The sequence below is a fragment of the Triticum urartu genome, chromosome 5A, assembly GCF_056163025.1.
Source record: "Triticum urartu cultivar PI428250 chromosome 5A, HENAU_Tu73, whole genome shotgun sequence".
In the NCBI taxonomy this organism is placed as follows: domain Eukaryota; kingdom Viridiplantae; phylum Streptophyta; class Magnoliopsida; order Poales; family Poaceae; genus Triticum; species Triticum urartu.
The window spans coordinates 685,052,316-685,073,233 of NC_141877.1; the positions used below are offsets into that span (position 1 = coordinate 685,052,316).

A 20,918-nucleotide genomic window follows, 5' to 3' on the forward strand; every position below is an offset into this window, starting at 1 on the left:
ATATTACCAATTACCGGAATATAAGCGCCTCCCCATTGAAGATGCCCTAAGTTTCCGGAATGGTCCCGGTACAATACCAATTACCCCCGAAACGTTCCAGATGGCCGAAACTTGACTTCCTATATATAAATCTTCACCTCCGGACCATTCCGGAACTCCTCATGACGTCCGGGATCTCATCCGGGACTCTGAACAACATTCGGGTTACCGTATACTAATATCTCAACAACCCTAGTGTCCTTTGACCATTGACCATTGACCTGGCCTAAAAAAGATCAGCCGACCTTTGACCATTGACCAGTTCATTATTGACCACTGACTAGTTCACCTCTAAACTCTAACTGTTAACCATTGACTATATAAATAATCATGAATTCAAAAAAAGAATCATGAATTTGAAAAAAGTTCATGCATTTGAGAAAAAGTTCACGAGTTTGAAAAAAAATTCACAAGTTTTGAAAAAGTTCATGAGTTTGAAAGATATTTGCGAATATGAAAAAAGTTCAGGAATCTGAAAAAACGTTGCCCTCACTTAGAATGAGACCTACTCCAGCAAGCCTCACGTCAAGCAACCGCGACCATGGGCCGGCTCTGCATGGACTACAGTCCTGGAGCGCATTTTTCTTCCATTTTTTCATGTTTTTGGACTCATTTTTTGTTTTATTTTACTATACTTTTCCTTATATTTAGAAATATTTTAAATGTATGTATTAGGCAAAAAACACTTTATACATAAAAATGAAAAATGTTAGTTGTGCATTTTACAAATGTTAAACATGGTTAGGGAAAAAAAATCTAATGTACATGAAAAATTGTAAAATATGTATGAGAAAAATGGACATCAAAACATATATATGAAAAAAAGTTAATCCTGTATTTGGAAAATGTTAAATGTGTATATGAAAACTGTTCCTCATAGATGTAAAAAGTGTAAAATGTGTTTGGAAGACGTACACATCAAAACAGATATATGAAAAAAAATGTTAAACATGTATTTGAAGATAGTGAAATGTGTACCTAAAAAATGTTCAAAATGTATAAAAAAATCGTGATGTATACAGTATATAATGTTTATTAAAAAAGTAGACATTGAATAATATAATATTGAAAATATGTTAATACTGTATTAGAAAAAGGTAAACATGTTTAAATAAGTTCCTAGTGTATACAAAAAACGTAAAAATGTGTATGAAAAAAATTAGATATGGAAAACCTATGTTTGAAAAAAGTTTAACCATTTATTTAATAAATGTCATGTATTTTATTTGTTTTATTACAATAAAAATGTTCAACGTGCATTTAAAAATATGTTTTACATTTATTTAAAACAGTGTTCAAACCATATATTAAAAAATGTACATCGTGTATTTGGAAAATTCAATGTATTGCAAAATTGTTACTGTGTACATTAAAATATTTATGGTGTACTGGATAAAAGTAGATATGTGTAAAAAAACCCGATAAAAATCGATGAAGAAACAAAGAAACCCAGTAAAAAACAAGAATCAAAGAGGAAAATACCAAAAGGAAAATAAAAATCAAAGAAAAGGAATGCATAAACAATGGAAGAAGTGAAACCCGAGGAGGAAGCAAAGAGAAACGAAGAAAACTTAGAAAAAAAATGAAGAAAGCAAAGAAAGAAAGGAAGAAACCATTAATAATCGAGAAAAAGAAAAAAGAAACATTGAAAGAAACAAAGAAAATTGTTTAAAAACAAAGACAAATGAAAAAACAAAGAAAACCTGGAACAAACAAATAAAACGGAAAAAGGTGAACTAATAAACAAGCAAAGAGAAGTGAACAAGCGAAGGAGAAAGCGAGCCAGCCCATTAAACAAAGGGAGATCAAAACGGTCGACGCGAGACTTTCTTACATCTGTCTGAGAAAAAGACATTCTTACATCTTGATATAAGCGAGATATAGTTCTTGTTGCCGATTTTCCTTATCTGATGCCTTAAACGCCATGTAGGATTTGGCTGCACCACACAAGATGAACAAGCGCCTCCCTTCCCAATTCCGATCGCCCGTTTAAGATCTGGTCGATAATTTGAGGTGTTCATGTATTGTAAATATCTAATACATTAATCTTCTGACTGTTAAAACTGGGTTTGCCTTGCCATCCGAACAGTAGCTGAGCTAAATTTATGTATGCATGCAGGCATCACTTGGTCTCTAGTTGTCAAACAAGTTGCAGTTTGCCGGTGATGAGAGTTGCCATATCTTTTATATATTAATTATACAGTCAGTATGATATGAAGCAATAATTAGTTATACAGGATAAATTTTTTTTAAAGCTTTTAAAAAGATTATTCTTTCAGATTTTGAATACACACTGTTTAAATCCCAGGCCCGCCCTTTATTGCTTGCCGGCAGGCCTGAACTGTCAGTTTCGGTGTTAGCCGAGGGAAACCGTCAACCAGTGTGATTTGCAAAAAATTAACACTTTCTTGCAGGGCATCCTGAAAAGTTTTTGAAACCTCGTCTTTTCTGCAAAACGATGCGACATATGTGGTGGTTCTGTGCAATTCAGTTTAGTATGTATGCGTGTCGAGGTGGGTGATGAAGAGAAGGTGAATATGCCGCCTTGGTCTTAACCGAAAGGTTCCATAGAAAGCACCCATGTTCACTATCTAAATGTGGAGAGGCTGATATTTTGATCAACTAGTAAATAATAAGATATAAAATCCTCACAGCAGGCTGGTAGCAGTACTAATATGGAAAATTTGAACAGCTCTTTCATTAACTCCTTGGATCCAAACACCGAAATCCAAGGCCGCCTCGATCGCCCTCTGGTTGCTTCTATTTATACCCCACTCACTTCCCTTGCAATATATGCACTGGCACCACTCCCATGCATTATCCTGCAAGAAGCACAAGGCCAAGAATGCCAATGATGCATTCCCTCTCTGTTTATGCCATCCTTTTGTTTCTCTCTTGGCCATTCAGCTCGGTGCCTCTCTGTGCATCCGACCACCTACTTATCCCTGGCAAGCCGCTCTCCCCTGGTAGTGTTCTTGTCTCGGAAGACCAAGTTTTCGCCCTCGGGTTCTTCTCCCCATCATCATCAAACTCCACCAAGAAGCACTACTACGTCGGAATATGGTACAACGACATCCCTGAGTGCACCGTGGTATGGGTCTCCAACCGGGCCGCTCCCATCACAAACCTTTCCTCTGTGAATCTTGCCGTAACCAGCAGCTCCGACATAGTGCTATCTGATAGCAATGGCCGTGTCCTTTGGAGAACGAACAACATCATCAATTCATCATTGACTACCGCCATCTCGGTGGTAGCGATGCTGGAGAACACTGGAAACTTCATCCTCCGGTCGTTGGCCGACGGTGCCATACTGTGGCAAAGCTTCGACCAGCCTACCGACACCCTCCTGCCCGGCATGAATCTCAGGCTCAGCCACAACATGCATCCACTGCAGCAACTGATTGCTTGGAAAGGCCAGCAAGACCCGGCACCTGGCGTGTTCTCCTACGGCGCAGACCCCAACAACCTCCTGCAAAGCTTCATCTGGAATGGCTCGAGGCCACACCGGCGAAGCCCGGTATGGATAAACTACCTCCTCCGTTTCTACTACATGGATATGTTCAAGTCTACTATCTACATGGCGTTGCATCATGCCGGCGACGAGGTTTACATGTCGTTCGGCATGCCAACCGGCTCCGCCGTGTTGGTTAGGATGAATATTGACTACTCAGGTAAGGTAACTGTCCTAAGCTGGGAAAGCAACATGTCGGTATGGAGAGCCCTGTACGCAGAGCCTGAACATGAGTGCAATACGTATAGCTACTGTGGTCCTTATGGTTACTGCGACAACACAGAAATCATCCCAGTGCGCAAGTGCTTGGATGGTTTCGAGCCGAGGGACGATAAAGGATGGATCGTCGGACGTTTCTTGCAGGGATGCCGCCGGAAGGAGGTGCGAAGGTGTACCCCTGGAGACGGGTTCTTGACCTTTTCGGGCATGAAGGTCCCTGACAAGTTCCTCCATGTCCCGAACAAAAGCTTTGATGAGTGCACTGAGGAACGCAAAAGCAATTGCTCATGTGTGGCATATGCTTACTCCAGTATGAGCAACATGGATATCGACGGAGATGACACAAGGTGCCTGCTATGGATGGGGGATTTGATCGACATGGAGAACAACACACAAGGAGGGGAGAACCTCTATGTTCGGACTTACGTATTACAAGGTATGTTTCCTTCGTTGCTCCTCCTTGTATGTATCGTTGCTTATGTTTCAGTAGATAGTTTTTTTAAGGAGGGATCCATGCATTGAAATTGGAAGAAAGAATGGCCAAATGTTTTCATGCTTGCATTAGAGAAAGAGTCATTACTATTCTATGGATGTGATGGTTAGCATTGATAAACGTTGATGATTCTGCGTAAACTAATTCTGTGCAGGTAACCTGAGAAAGGTCAAAACTATAAAAATGGTATTACCATTTGTGTCAAGTTTCTTGATCTTCATATGTGTGGTGTTTATTTGGGCCTACGTCAATAGAGGTAGGAAATTATTATTTTCGTTCTAATTTACTCCCTTCGTTCGGAATTACTTGTCGCAGAAATGGATGTATCTAGACGTATTTTAGTTCTAGATACATCCATTTCTGAGACAAGTAATTCCGAACAGAGGGAGTACATGTCATCTCCAGTCACAACAAACTAATGGGACAGACACACATTCTTGACAGGCAATCATGCTAGCAAAGGTGTCTGGCAAAGGATCATGCGAGTATATTCAAGAACTTGTAAGGAACTCGTTGATAGTAACACAGAGTTTCCCATTTTGAGATTCCGAACAATTGCTGTCGCGACAAATAATTTCTCTGAATCTAGCATTCTCGGCCAAGGAGGTTTTGGCAATGTTTATAAGGCAAGAAGCCCCTGTACTGATAATTGGATCATTAATGGAAGATCTAACCTTTCTTACTCAATAATACCTCATGTTTCAGGGCAAGTTGGAAGATGGTAAGGACATTGCTGTGAAAAGGCTTCGTGTAGGTTCTGTCCAAGGGGAAATGGAGTTCAAGAATGAAATAGTTCTGGTCACCAAGTTGCAGCATAGGAACACGGTCAAACTTTTAGCTTGCAGCATTCATGAAGATGAAAAACTTTTGATTTATGAATACCTACCTAACGGAAGTTTGGATTCCTTTATTTTCAGTACGTCTGCTCACTTGTTGCAAAGTCTCTATGAAAGGAACACACTTCACTGATAGTATGCTTTGTATATTTCTATCATTGGCAGATGACACAAGGAAGTCACTACTCAACTGGCCCACAAGATTTAAGATAATCACAGGTGTAGCCAGAGGCCTTCTTTATCTCCACCAAGACTCTAGATTGACAATGATTCATAGAGATCTCAAGGCAAGCAACATATTGTTGGATGCTGAGATGGACCCCAAAATATCTGATTTTGGTACAGCTAGGATATTTAGTGTCAATGAAAAGCAAGGACACACCAATCGAGTCGTTGGAACATTGTGAGTAGTGAGAATTTTCATTCATGCTAACTCTCGTTTTTGTGCTTAATTCAATTGGTCAAGTTTAACTTTTATGCGGCAAGCAGTGGATACATGTCGCCCGAATATGCAATGGAAGGAATCATCTCCGTCAAGTCTGATGTGTACAGCTTTGGTGTATTACTCCTGGAAATAGTGAGTGGCTTGAAGATCTGCACTACAAGCCCAAGCACGCACTCCCATAACCTTATAGATCATGTAAGTGCTCAAAAGTTGCTCAATTCATATGAATGGGTGCTACCTAGTACTATTTGATATGATTACTTACATTATTGATTCGATGCAGGCGTGCAGCTTACAGAGGGATGGGATGTTGTTGAATCTTGTCGACCCGTCTATCATCGAGGGTTGCTCTCCTGATGAAGCTGATGAAGCTCTACGGTGCATCCATATTGGACTGTTGTCGGTGCAGAACAACCCAAATGCTCGCCCCCTCATGTCTTGGGTGGTAGAAATCCTGGATAACAAAGCCATAAAAGCTCCCGCAGTTGAAAGAGCCCATATACTTTGGATACCAGATCTATGGAAGTGACGGACTAGGATAAAGCCCCGTAAAAAACACGAGCCTCGAAATTCGCAAGGGGAGATAGAAACAGTGTTCTATGGATTCCGAGGATCATGTCATTTACATGTATTTCCAATGGTCGACTCACTGGTACCATAGTTCCAACGTGCAAAGCATATAGAGAGGCTTTTTTGGCTCCAAGACTTGGTAACTCTTCTAGATGTATCAATTGCACACAGTTGGTTATAGATAAAACCAAAATGAATATTAAGTAAATGTATGGTTGGAGTTCGCACAACTATTACGTATCAATATATTGTATTTTATTAAAATTCATATAAAACTATGTGTGTGTTACATTTTCACTAAATAAGAGATTTCTTATACTTATTAGATAATTGCTCATGCGTTGCAATAGGAGCATAAACATTGTACTACCTCCATTCCAAAATATGTCTCATGATTTTAATGTAAGTCTCATGGTAGAGTACTCCGTAACTGCAGGTATATTATTATATTGGTGCGTCAAAATATTAGCAAGTTGTTGTACACAATCACCATAATTTACCTAACGTCTTATTTTTAAGTGCTAATTTGATAAGAAATTATTGCCGTTTAAAAAAAAGGAGGAATACCCCCGGCCTCTGCATCTGGACGATGCATACGGCCAATTTATTAATTATTAACACAAGACCTTACAAAGTCGTACAATAGTAAGACCAAAGCCATCATATTCGCAACCTCTGTCGCTACTCCTATCTAACTGATGAAGGGGCGCTGATGGTCTGGGCCTAATACCAAACAGACCTCGCAGCCAAACCTAACATTTAAGACCTGAGGTCCCAACCAGGACGCCTGCCGGGTATGGGCACCCACCAGTCCGGCGTGCTCCTCAACCAGGACGCCTGCCGGGTATGAGGCCGCCACAGCCACCTGCCACATATCCATCTTCAGAGCGGTACTGTTGCATCGGCCTTGCCCGGTCTCGCTGCCGCCGATGCCACCACGACGCCAGACAGCGTCGACCTCCTGCGCGTGTCCGTCACCACACATCTGACGCCAAGCCTCCGCTACTCCATGCCGCCAAGAGCCGCCACCAAGAATATGTAGAACGAAACACCGCTCCACCGAAAGGGAGGCAGCACACCCCCACCCCTCACCTGCAGACCCTTCCATCCGATCTCATTAAACGTGTTAAGTATCCGCGAACTCCGACCAGGGCCAGGCCCACCTCACTCCTAGGTGGTCTCAACCTGCCCTGTCGCTCCGCTACAAAGTAACAGTCGAGGGCCGTCGGGAACCCAGGCCCACCTCTACCGGGATGGAGCCACCTGCCCCTTCAGCCCCCAACTCCGAACAGTACCATAAGTAATGTAACAGTATAAAGTATATATCATATGCCCGTGATCACCTCCTGAAGTGATCACCGCCCAGTAGTATAGCAGGGTAGACGGACAAGAGTGTAGGGCCACTGATGGAACACTAGCATCCTATACTAATCATTTAGGATTGCAGATAAAGGTAACAACAGTAGTAGCAAGGACAGGCTATGCATCAGGATAGGATAACGGAAAGCAGTAACATGCTACACTACTCTAATACAAGCAGTAGAGAGAAGAATATGCGATATATGGTGATCAAAGGGGGGGCTTGCCTGGTTGCTCTGGCAAGTAGGGGTCATCTTCAATGTAGTCGATCACATGGACATCGGCAGTAGTCTCGGAGTCTACCGGAAAGAAGTAACGGAGGGGGAACATAATAAATAACAAAGAAATCAAAGAAACACAAAGCATAACATGGGGATACGCGGTGCTAGGGGTGAACTAACGTAGTAGTAGGTGATACCGGCGAAGGGGGGGGGGACATCCGGGAAAATATCCTCGGTGTTTCGTGTTTTCGGACAAATGAACTAGAGGGGGAAAGTTACGTGTTCGCTATGCTAGGGATGCATGGCGGACGAACGGGCTGCGTATCCAGATTCGTCTCGTCGTTCCGAGCAACTTTCATGTACACAGTTTTTCATCCGAGCTATGGTTTATTTTATATTAATTTTAAAAGATTTAAATCAATTTTTGGATTTATTTAATTATTTAAATCAACATTATCCAAAACAGTGTTTGCTGACGTCATCATGACGTCAGCAGTTGACCTGGTCAACCTGACATGTGGGTCGCGTTCGTCATTGACTGTTTAGTCTAATTAGGGTTTAACTAATCTAATTACTGTTTCATTAAACTAATTAGTTAATTAGATTAGTTAATTAGGACTAATTAACTTAATTAATTAATTATTTTAATTATTTATTTATATTTATTTTTTATCCCTTTTTTATTTGTTCTGGGCGGGGCCCCCCTTGTAATTGGCCCCAGGGGGCCAAACGGGGCGGTTGTTTAACGGGCGCTGGGGCTCGCGGGCGCCCGACCAGGGCGGAAGCCGCGCGGGCATGGCTAGGCGCGGGCGCGGCGCGGGCGCCGGAGGCGGCCGTGGGCATGGCGGCCAAAGTCAGCGGCGACACGGGGGGGGGGGGGGGGAGGGGGGCGTTGGCGAGGCAACGACAGGGGCGGCACAGGCGAGTGCAGGGGAAGAGGTGGCCGCGGCCTCAGGCAGCGGGGCAGAGGCGGGGCGGCGCCTGGGGTGAGCAGCAGCGGCTGAGCGCGGGTCGTCCGGCGCGGCGCAGGAGCAGAGCGCCAGCATAGGAGGGAGGCAGCAGCAGCGCGAACGCGGGCGGGGCGAGGTTGCGGCGTGCGGGATGAGTGAGGGATACAAGTAGGGGGGGGCGACCGTGGGCGCGTTCAGGGGCGCCGGGGCGTGCGCGGTGGTGCGAGGGAGTGCAGGCAACGGTGGGGGGTTACGACTCCAGCGAGCTCGGGCGACAGGGGGGAGAGAGGAAGAGAGGCCGGGCCTCACTTGCGGTGTAGGGGAACGGCAGTGTGCTCGAGGAGGTGACGTCGATGGTGGGCGGCTCCAGCATAGCAGTGGCGGAACGAGGCGGCGACGGTGTCGGGGGCACCAGGGGCGCGATCTAGATCCGTTCGGGGGATGGAGTCGAGGTAGAAGCGGTCCGAGGCGGTCGAGGACGGGGAGGTAGAGGTGGAGGGTGGCGGTGGCGGCTCCGGCGACGTGGTCCCGGGCGGCGGCTTCGGGGTCAATCCCCCCGATCCAATCGGGGGGCAGAGGAGGGGGAGGTGGATCGTGACGGGGGGAGAAATGGGGGAGTGGGTTAGGTCACGCAGCGGGGTGAGGGGGTATAGCCCAACGGGTGGGCCGACCAGCTAGGTGCCCAGTTGGGGAAAACGGCCCAGGGTGAGGGAGTTTGCCTTTTTTGTTTACAGTTTTGCCTTTTCTTTTTATTTAATTCACTTTTCTATTTTATTAAATTTTAGCTTTTATAGAATAAAAAAATTTGTGCCTAAAAGAGCATTAATAATTATGCCACTACCACAGTTAGCTTAGCACCTAAAACAAAATAGTTTGTGATGGCTTAATATTTTAAAATCTTTTAAATAATTGGTTTTGTTTCTGCTTTGTTCACATTAGAGTTTTAAACACTTTATAAAAGTGGGGTTTCACCACCATGATTAACTATGCTTTCTTTGGCACAAACCGAACATTTTAGTTTTAGTGTTTGAAAACTTTGATGTTTGCCTTTAATTCAAATTTTGAATTTGAATCGGTTTGAACTAACGCAAGATCAACAACAGTAACTGTGGTGACGTGGCATCGTTAACAGGGAATTACTGTAGCTTAATTATCCGGGCGTCACAATTCTCCTCCACTACAAGAAATCTCGTCCCGAGATTTAAGAGGTTGTGTAGGGGGGAAAGTTCTGGTTACGAAATTCTAACGAGTCTTCCCGGCCTTGGTTTCTCTTCTCGAAGAAATTAAAACCTTTCGTTGATGTCTTCTATTCTTTATTCCAATGCACCATGATGAAGTTGTCATCCTTTCCTCGCGGAACTCCATCGTACTAACGAATAGGTAAGGGGTAGCTCTACAACGATAGGATGTTATAAGGGAAAATCATATGGGGGTATCCCAAGATTGAACACATGAGTATCTCTCGAGTTGAACAAATGAAACACATCGAGAGCAAAGTAAGAAGGTACCATAAGCAGTCTCAAGCAGATAGACAATCGTTGTTGCCTGAAATAGTGCGTGAAAGGGGTTCAGAGCAACGAGAATTAGTGTTGTGTTTGATACTAGAATTGACGATCTCTCGGAAGGTGGCTCATGAATTACATACGAGTCCACGCGGGAGGAATAACTTTGGGAACAGTGGGTGTACAGGAGAGTCAGGTTTCGATCCTGTGGAACTATGGGTTATGGGCCCACCATGTGGGTTAAAAGTAGGATGAGCGGTGACATCTTGCATGGTCATGATAGCAAGGCATGTCAGAGGGTAGCCTGTCGATTATGTCGGCAACAACATCGGTACCAAGGGCGAGGGATGAAGAGAACCATTTTCCTGCTCGTTGAACGAGGCGGACCAATAGGCAAAGTTCTCGTCCATCGGCGGTTACCGGAAGTCATCAACAGTAGAAACAGGGTCTCACTGACAGAGTTGTACACCGAGGTGTTTACATAAGCAGTGATTTATTATTGCTTAGATCATATAGATCACATCAAAGGTTAAACCAAACGACGGAGAGGAAAATATGGTTATCAGATTAAACAGAACAATGGAAAGGAAAATGTGTTTAAACACATATTTCAAGGGTATATCCTTCCCAAGGACAAGCAGAGCATGATATCCGTGACAATATATAATGTAGAAAACTCTTTAGGTACGGGCGAGAATTTTCATGACATTACCCATACAGCGGTGTTTGGATAATTGAGCGGGAAACATTTAACATTGGGCTTCAAATGTTCATGTTGAAAATCGGAGTACTGAAGACATGCTTCGAGATAGCACTGACACAGTCATGGGGTAAAGATTAGAGTTTGAATACACAAAGGATTCATTAGGAACAACTTATAGAATAAGTCTTACAATTTCCTCATGGAAGAATGGTTAACCTTGCTAAAAAGGAAGCTATAATAGTAGGACCTCCGGCCAGGTGCGCTAGGCATGACATCACCTTACTGGGTTATACAAAATCCAACGTTACGACTTTTGGAAAATATCCCAACCATCATATCTGGCCGAGATTCAGTTCTGATTGGTGTCAGGATACCTCAGACTCATGATGCCTGAGCAGGAAGGGGTGCAACACAATTTGACGAGATGGAGTTGCAGGATTCTTGGGAAATGAACTATGGAAGCAAGTTCTGAATCATGAGTTCACCATTAAGCCAAGGAGAGGATGAGGAGGTGGCTGATGGACTCAGCGACTATTCATCGAGATTAACAAAAGATGGATTTTCACAATGATGTGAACAAGGAGGTAACACTTGTTAGATCAAACGATATAATGATGTATGCTCGAGGAAAACATACACAATTAAACATTGGTTGAAGGTGCTCCCGAATTATGGGTTGGGTTGCACGACCAATGTCAGAATGGTGATTCAATAATCAATAGTCTAAGAATGAACGGATATGGCAAGAAGTGTCACTTGTACCAAGAATGCATAAGAGGTGGTGAAATTCCCACAACATTCTTGACATAAAAGGTGGTAATATCCAAGGTAAAGAAGAACAATGCTGGGTAGCAAGGAACTCAAGGTATAACACAAAACACGAACAAGTTTGTGTCGAACGGAAGGCAATAAAGTGGTAGATGATAAAACAAATCATCAAGGGCAAGGATGGTTTTTCTCATCATGAATTCGATATATATCTTGGAAGAGCTCAGGATGTTGCTGATGACCACGACACATTTGTCGAGAGATTTCATGAAGATGTAATCGGTCGGCGATGACATCAAGTCAAATGATGATGCAGCGAAAGTCAAATAATACTTGAAGAAGAACTCATAAGAAGTTATGCAGTTCCGTGATAATCTCGAGATACCAAAGGGGGTAATACTCGATGACAGATCAAAGTAGAGGTTGGATTGGGGTATTGGTCTACAGAAGACAAGCGCTTAAACTTGCACGCGAAATGGTATTTAAAGGAGAACATGGTCGGAACCACGATTGCAAAAGGCCAGATCCCGGATATAAGATGAACTTATACCAAAGGAATAATTTAATTTAAGAGAAGCTTTAATGATAAGATCTACATCGTGTCCATGGGCATGAACACAAAGTTCAAGGTCGACTCCCACTTCTCCAATGCATAACCTTTCATTCACTTCTCACTTTCGAAGAAGTTGTAGTGTTGAAATTTTATTTGGCAAAATACTAGAAGTGTATGACTCGTGAAAACTTTCGAGTTCACACAGTTTAGAGAAGGCATATGTTCAACCCATAGGGGCTTCTTAGAAACATATACCACAAGTATCAAGAGTAAATATCACAAGCTCGAAAGTAGAGCAAGGTTGAGAAAGTAGATGATACCATTTACCAAAGGCATTATGTATCCGAGGGAAGGCTCACAAGGTTATTGAATATGAAGGACGCTGTCGGATAAAATCCATTAAAGGATCTGCCGGTCCATAGCAGAGCTGACGTGAGCATCGGCACACAACCAGAGGAAGTAACAATGCAAATGCATTGGATTATGGAAACAACTGACTAATCCAGATCTCAAATGCAAAGGAATTATGATTTTCAAATCAAGGGATCAGAAGCAATGTTCTAATTAGGGATGGATAAGTTGAATAGCCTTAGGGGTACAAGCGACGGCAATTGGATTTGTTGAGAACCAGCTCATGTTTAAAATGACGTTTGAGCCAGAAAGATAATTTAGAAGGATCAACTGATGATTGCGTGCATTCGCACTCATGTTGAATCAAAGGGATCAAAATGACGGTGTCTAAGGATACTAACGAATATTGCCAGACATATGGAAAGCATCCATCATGCAAGCAGACAAGTATTGCCGAGCAATAAGCTTCTAAGGATTTTTGGAGGATCGAATAGTATTTCGATGACCATTGTGAAACACATGAACAACTGGGGGATGAGCGGATACTCGATAAGTGCGAGAATTATCCGTAGGGGTATTCAGGTGACAAAGAACAACAAGGTAGTAAGCTCAAAGGATTATCGAAACAACGACGAGTATTTCGTGGTATCTTGTAATAACAAGACCAACTGGGAATAAAAGTAAGAACGACAGGTGTAAGTATTTATCCACAGGGATTTTTCGGTGGTAGGGAATTGCAAAAGCAACGGCACAAAGTTTCGGGAGAACATCGGAGAGTATTATCAGAATCTTCTTTTGAAGAAGTCGATCATCTGTAATGAAGGGCTCTCCGGGAGAAAGTGATAACGATATCCTAATGTTAGATTTAGCAAAATTCATTTAACCCGAATAGAAGAGAGTTCAGAGTCCCAGAGTAAGGATCGAGGAGTAAAAGATCCTAGTACCACCCAGATGGCGATGTGGGCCCGTAAGCCGCACAGCCATGTTAGTAAAAGTTTTTCAATGACTAGACTCGACTTCGGCCAAGGAGTTGGAAAGGTGGATTCCTGCAGGCAGTCGGCTCTGATACCAACTTGTGACGCCCCCAATTTGACCGTACACTAATCATACACGCAAACGTGTACGATCAAGATCAGGGACTCACGGAAAGATATCACAACACAACTCTACAAATAAAATAAGTCATACAAGCATCATATTACAAGCCAGGGGCCTCGAAGGCTCGAATACAAGAGCTCGATCATAGATGAGTCAGCGGAAGCAACAATATCTGAGTACAGACATAAGTTAAACAAGTTTGCCTTAAGAAGGCTAGCACAAACTGGGATACAGATCGAAAGAGGCGCAGGCCTCCTACCTGGGATCCTCCTAAACTACTCCTGGTCGTCGTCAGCGGGCTGCACGTAGTACTAGGCACCTCCCGAGTAGTAGTAGTCGTCATCGACAGTGGCGTCTGGCTCCTGGGCTCCATCGTCTGGTCGCAGCAATCGAGTATAGGAAGGAAAAAAAGGGGGAGCAAAGCAACCGTGAGTACTCATCCAAAGTACTCGCAAGCAAGGAGCTACACTACATATGTATGCATTGGTATCAAATGGAATAAGGGTATCATATGTGGACTGAACTGCAGAAAGCCGGAATAAGAGGGGGATAGCTAATCCTGTCGAGGACTACGCTTCTGGCCACCTCCATCTTGCAACATGGAGAAGAGAGTAGATGGTAAGCTCACCAAGTAGCATCGCATAGCATAAACCTAACCGATGATCCTCCCCTCGTCGCCCTGTGAGAGAGCGACCACCGGTTGTATCTGCCACTTGGAAGGGTGTGTTTTATTAAGTATCCGGTTCTAGTTGTCATAAGGTCAAGGTACAACTCCAAGTTGTCCTGTTACCGAAGATCACGGCTATTCGAATAGATTAACTTCCCTGTAGGGGTGCACCACATAACCCAACACGCTCGATCCCATTTGGCCGGACACACTTTCCTGGGTCATGCCCGGCCTCGGAAGATCAACACGTCGCAGCCCTACCTAGGCACAACAGAGAGGTCAGCACGCCGGTCTAAATCCTATGACGCAGGGGTCTGGGCCCATCGCCCATTGCACACCTGCACGTTGCGAGGGCGGCTGGAAGCAGAACTAGCCCCCTTAATACAAGAGCAGGCTTACGGTCCAATCCGGCGCGCGGCGCTCAGTCGCTGACGTCACGAAGGCTTCGACTGATACCACGACGTCGAGTGCCCATAACTGTCCCCGCGTAGATGGTTAGTGCATATAGGCCAGTAGCCAGACTCAGATCAAATACCAAGATCTCGTTAAACGTGTTAAGTATCCGCGAACGCCGACCAGGGCCAGGCCCACCTCACTCCTAGGTGGTCTCAACCTGCCCTGTCGCTCCGCCACAAAGTAATAGTCGAGGGTCGTCGGGAATCCAGGCCCACCTCTACCGGGATGGAGCCACCTGCCCCTTCAGCCCCCAACTCCGAATAGTACCATAAGTAATGTAACAGTATAAAGTATATATCATATGCCTGTGATCACCTCCCGAAGTGATCACGGCCCAGTAGTATAGCATGGCAGACGGACAAGAGTGTAGGGCCACTGATGGAACACTAGCATCCTATACTAAGCATTTAGGATTGCAGATAAAGGTAACAATAGTAGTAGCAAGGACAGGCTATGCATCAGGATAGGATAACGGAAAGCAATAACATGCTACACTACTCTAATGCAAGCAGTAGAGAGAAGAACAGGCGATATATGGTGATCAAAGGGGGGGCTTGCCTGGTTCCTCTGGCAAGGAGGGGGTCATCTTCAATGTAGTCGATCACACGAACATCGGCAGTAGTTTCGGAGTCTACCAGAAAGAAGTAACGGAGGGGGAACATAATAAATAACAGAGCAATCAAAGCAACACAAAGCATAACATAGGGATACGTGGTGCTAGGGGTGACCTAACGCGGTAGTAGGTGATACCGGCGAAGGGGGGAACATCCGGGAAAATATCCCTGGTGTTTCACGTTTTTGGACAGATGAACCGGAGGGGGAAATTTACGTGTTCGCTATGCTAGGGATGCGTGGCGCACGAACGGGCTGCGTATCCAGATTCGTGTTGTCGTTCTGAGCAACATTCATGTTCAAAGTTTTTCCATCCGAGCTACGGTTTATTTTATATTAATTTTAAAAGATTTAAATCAATTTTTGGATTTATTTCATTATGTAAATCAATATTATCCAAAACAGTGTTTGCTGACATGATCATGACTCATCAGTTGACCTGGTCAACCTGACATGTGGGTCCCGTTCGTCATTGACTGTTTAGTCTAATTAGGGTTTAACTAATCTAATTACTGTTTCATTAAACTAACTAGTTAATTAGATTAGTTAATTAGGATTATTTAACTTAATTAACTTAATTAATTAATTTAATTATTTATTTTTATTAATTTTGTATCCCTTTTTTTATTCGTTCTGGGGTGGGCCTCCTTGTCATTGGCCCAGGGGGCCAAACGGGGCGTTTGTTTAACGGGCGCTGGGGCTCGCGGGCGCCCGACCAGGGCGGAAGCCGCGCGGGCATGGCTAGGCACAGGTGCGGCGTGGGCGCCGGAGGCGGCCAAGGTCAGCGGCGACACGGGGGGGGGGGGGTGGCGTTGGCGAGGCAACAATAGGGGCCGCGCAGGCGAGTGCAGGGGAAGAGGTGGCCGCGGCCTCAGGCAGCGGGGCAGAGGCGGGGCGGCGCCTGGGGTGAGCAGCAGCGGCTGAGCGCGAGTCATCCGGCGCGGCGCAGGAGCAGAGCGCAGGCGTAGGAGGGAGGCAGCAGCAGCGCGAACACGGGCGGGATGAGCGAGGGATACGGGTAGCGGGGGGGGGGGGGGGGAGGGGGCGACCGTGGGCGCGTTCAGGGGCGCCGGGGCGCGCGCAGTGGTGCGAGGGAGTGCAGGCAACGGTGGGGGGTTACAACTCCAGCGAGCTCGGGCGATAGGGGGGAGAGAGGAAGAGAGGCCGGGCCTCACTTGCGGTGTAGGGGAACGGCAGTGTGCTCGAGGAGGCGACATCGATGGTGGGCGGCCCCGGCATAGGAGTGGCGGAACGAGGCGGCGACGGCGTCGGGGGCGCCAGCGGCGCGATCTAGATCCGTTTGGGGGATGGAGTCGAGGTAGAAGCGGTCCGAGGCGGTCGAGGACGGGGAGGTAGAGGTGGAGGGCGGCGGTGGCGGCTCCGGCGACGTGGTCCCGGTTGGTGGCTTCGGGGTCAATCCCCCCGATCCAATCGGGGGGCAGAGGATGGGTTGGTGGATCGTGTTGAGGGGAAAAGTGGGGGACTAGGTTAGGTCACGCAGCGGGGTGAGGGGGGTATAGCCCAACAGGTGGGCCGACCAGCTGGGTGCCCAGTTGGGCCAAATGGCCTAGGGTGAGGGAGTTTGCCTTTTGTTTTTTTTGTTCACAGTTTTGCCTTTTCTTTTTATTTAATTTGCTTTTCTATTTTATTAAATATTGGCTTTTATAGAATAAAAAAAGTTGTGCCTAAATGAGCATTAATAATTATGCCACTACCACAGTTAGCTTGGCACCTGAAACAAAATAGTTTGTGATGGCTTAATATTTTAAAAGCTTTTAAATAATTGATTTTGTTACTGTTTTCTTCACATTAGAGTTTTAAACACTTTATAAAAGTGGGGTTTCACCACCATGATTAACTATGCTTTATTTGGCACAAACCAAACATTTTAGTTTTAATGTTTGAAAACTTTGATGTTTGCCTTTAATTCAAATTTTGAATTTGAATCGGTTTGAACTAACGCGAGATCAACAACAGTAACTGTGATGACGTGACATCATTAACAGGAAATTACTGTAGCTTAATTATCCGGGCGTCACAATATGATACTCCTAAGCCTAGAACCAAACAGCCCCTAATTTTGCCGTGGGCATACTGCAGTGAGGTGAGCCCTGCCGCGTCGCTCCAGGCAGTGGTACTTGCTACTAGTAGTAAAAATGGCAGTTGCGTCCTACGTGTGGTGTGGAGAAGAGGAGAAAGGGAAGGCGTTGCATGAACGAGCGTACACGGCACCACTGCGTGCATGGCATTGGCATGCATGCAAAGACAAGCCAACCACGACGTGGGACGGCACACATCGCATGCACGCACTCGGTAACAAGGTGACGCGCAGAGAGGCCACGGAGGATCCATGGATGGATGGAGCAGGTCAGGCGCCTGCTAGCACTGGCAGCGAGGCCGACGATCGACGAGGTTGGGCGCCGGCCGGCCACCACACAGCAGGTTCGTACGAGACGAGTGCAGTCAGATGTAGAGAAAGGAAAATGAAATGCACATTAGCTAAATGTCAGTTGATTGAATTTCAAACCTGGGTCAATCGATTTTGAGAGTTCACCGGAGGGAAGGAAAGAGAAAGAAGGGGCTCGCCTGAGGGCAACCCGGTTATATATCTTAGGGTTTAGGACAGGGATGGTGGCGGGGTTTCGCCGGAGGAAGAGAAAGCTGGACACTAGAGGAATGGCCGGGGACGGCGGCAAGACCGGCGGTGTGGGACGGTTCGGTGGAGAGCGGGGCTGCGAGGCGGTCGCGCCGGTGGTAGCCGGCGGCAGGAGGAAGAAAGGTTGGAGGTCGAACGAAGGTGCGGGCCGTTGATTTCGGATCCGACAGTTAAAAGGTCGATTGACCCAGCTGACTGACGTACAGCGACGCCCAATGAAATGAAATGAATCTTTGGCTCCAACGACCCAATCCTGCATGGCCCCAGCGTAGACCTACGTACAAGTCCTACGTAATTGGTGCTACGTGCTAATGTGGCCCAAATTAGTAGGCCAGGATTAGCGCCCGGGTCCCCACACGGCTGAAATCAGGGGGCGGAGGAGAGGATTTAGGAAGGTTACGTAAGTTGCCTACGTAGGTTTACCTAGGTGTAACATGTTTACCCAATCCGGCATGGCCCCAGCGTATGATCGGTCGATCCATCGTACCGCATCTCCCGCAAGATCAGCGAGCCTTCTGAACTGCGTGCCACCTGCAAATCGCGATGGCCATTTACGCGCGACGCATGCATGTCCAACGTAGACGTAGTACGCACGGTTGCTGACCGCGCGCGATCGCGATTGCTTGCTTTCATTTGGCGGCGACAGTGATCGCCATTACCAACGCAGCGCTGCCTGCTAGTGCAATCGCGGCCAATTAATCCATCGGTGCTCCATCGAGATGGAGCTGGAGCTGTGCTGTACTGTACGTACGTGCATGGTTTTCTTTTTTTTGGAATAAAGGTTCAAGAAAAGCTCGGTTTTGAATTAACGAAGCCATCAACAGACCAGGAATTACATCAGCCCCATACAACGAAAAGGAGAAACAAAGAAATTGAAAACGGCAGATACAAGGTGCTACAAAAACAGCTTATAGACACCACAACAGACAGCACAAGAGATCTACATGAGGACTAGCTAAATGTTGATGGCGCCCTTCGAAGCGAATGAAGCACCAAAGCATGACAGCAAGCGAGCTTCAAGAGGGAATCGCGCCTAGCGAAGATGAACATGCCCTCATCTACTCCAAAAGGAGACCACCATGATCAAACCCTCCTTCTTCAATTCCGAAGGGGACCCTTGCCCCTCGCCCTGGATCGAAGGGCGCCGGACCGTCGCAAATTGAAACAGCTCACCCTAGAGCAAAGAATGGTAGAGATGTTGTGGCACCTTGGGAGATACTCAGCGTGACCAACCCACTGTGCAAGATCACCAAGAGAAGAACCTCACCGCAGCTCAATGGTCCATACACGAAGAAATGAAGTTGTTTAAGGACGAGGGCACCAAAGAAACAAATGCAGAGGATAAACAACCGGAGCATATGTGAGATTAGAGCTCAAAAAAATTATAATCCATGTCTTCTTTCATTGAACGTACATCACCGAAAATTCTAAAATAAATCCAGCAATTGAACCTTGGTGGTCTGGGAAAACTACTGTCCTAACCATCCAACCAACCTCTTTCTACTTGACGAAAGCAAGCACGTAGGCCCTAAGGGCATTTACAATGCCAGGCGCCAACACAGGCGCCAGGATCTGATTCCTGGCCGTTATAACAAAATCCTGCCCGATTCCCTGATTTGTGCTAGCGCCGGAGCAAAGGTAGGCATCGGGTGCTAGCGGACCTTTACGTTAATTTTTTAGTTGGAGTAGCAGCTGTACGCTGCTGCTAGCGTTGGAGAATGAGACTCCAGCATGGGCGCTAAACGTATTTTTTTGCACTAAGCGCTTGCATAAGCGCCTCCCCATTGAAGATGCCCTAAGTTTTCTCTTTTTTTTTCAAAAAAGAAGCACATTATGTTTTGAGGAAAAAAATCGTCCTCTGTCGGCTACTTGGCCTGAAGTAGGGGTAATCGCTAACAATATTTACGTCATTTCTAACAACCGGGAGCAACTTGTTGATGAGCGCTCCTTCGGGAGCCTTGCAACAATCATTTGCAGGTGGGCTGAGAGCACATCACTTGGCCTGCTCTCAGCCGCTGCCATGTGTCGCGCTCTGGGTGCTCCCTTTGATTTTTTTTTTCACACGCGTTTTCGGCTTTTTAAACGGGGTTTTCCAGGTTTTTTTGACTTTTTGGTTTTCCACCTTGGACCCAAAAATTATTTAAGAGAAAAAAACACGTTTTTTTCTTCCACGAAAGGCGCGGTTTTGCTTCTGTGAGAGGCGCGGCCGTGCCTCTCGAAAAAAAAAACGTTTTCTATTCTTTTTTCCTTCCACGAGAGGCACGGTTTTCCTTCCATGAAAGGCACGGTTGTGCTTTCGCGAGATGCACGGCCGTGCCTCTCGGAAAAGGAAATAAAACGTGTTGTCTGTTTCTTTCCTTCTGCAAGAGGCACGGTTGTGCTTTTGCGGAAGGCACGGCCCGTGCCTCTCGAAAGCGAAAAAACATGCTTTTTGTTATTTTTTCCTTTCGCGACAGGCACAGTTTATCGTCCGCGAGAGGCACGGCCATGCCTCTCGGAAACGAAAAACACGTGTTTTTTATTTTTTTCCCTTCCGCGAGAGACACGGTTTTGCTTCCTCGAGAGGCACGGTTGTGCTTTCAGGAGTGCCTCTCAGAAACGAAAAAAAATGTGTATTTTGTTTTCTTTCTTTCCGCAAGAGGCATGGTTTTCCTTACGCGCGAGGCACGGTTGTGCTTTCGCGAGAGGCAAGGCCGTGCCTCTTTCAGAAAGGAAAAAGAAACCCTGCTCCTGTTGTGTAACGTAGCAGAATTTTAAAATTTTCTACGCATCACCAAGATCAATCTATGGAGTCATCTAGCAACGAGGGAGAGGGGAGTGCATCTACATACCCTTGTAGATCGCGCGCGGAAGCGTTCAAGAGAACGGGGTTGATGGAGTCGTACTCGTCGTGATCCAAATCACCGATG

General features: G+C 45.8%; 1 pseudogene; it reads left to right on the forward strand.

Moving 5' to 3' along the window:
- The first annotated feature begins 2,881 nt into the window (after nucleotides 1–2,881).
- On the forward strand, nucleotides 2,882–6,238 carry LOC147974176 (G-type lectin S-receptor-like serine/threonine-protein kinase B120; annotated as a pseudogene).
- The last annotated feature ends 14,680 nt before the right edge of the window (nucleotides 6,239–20,918 follow it).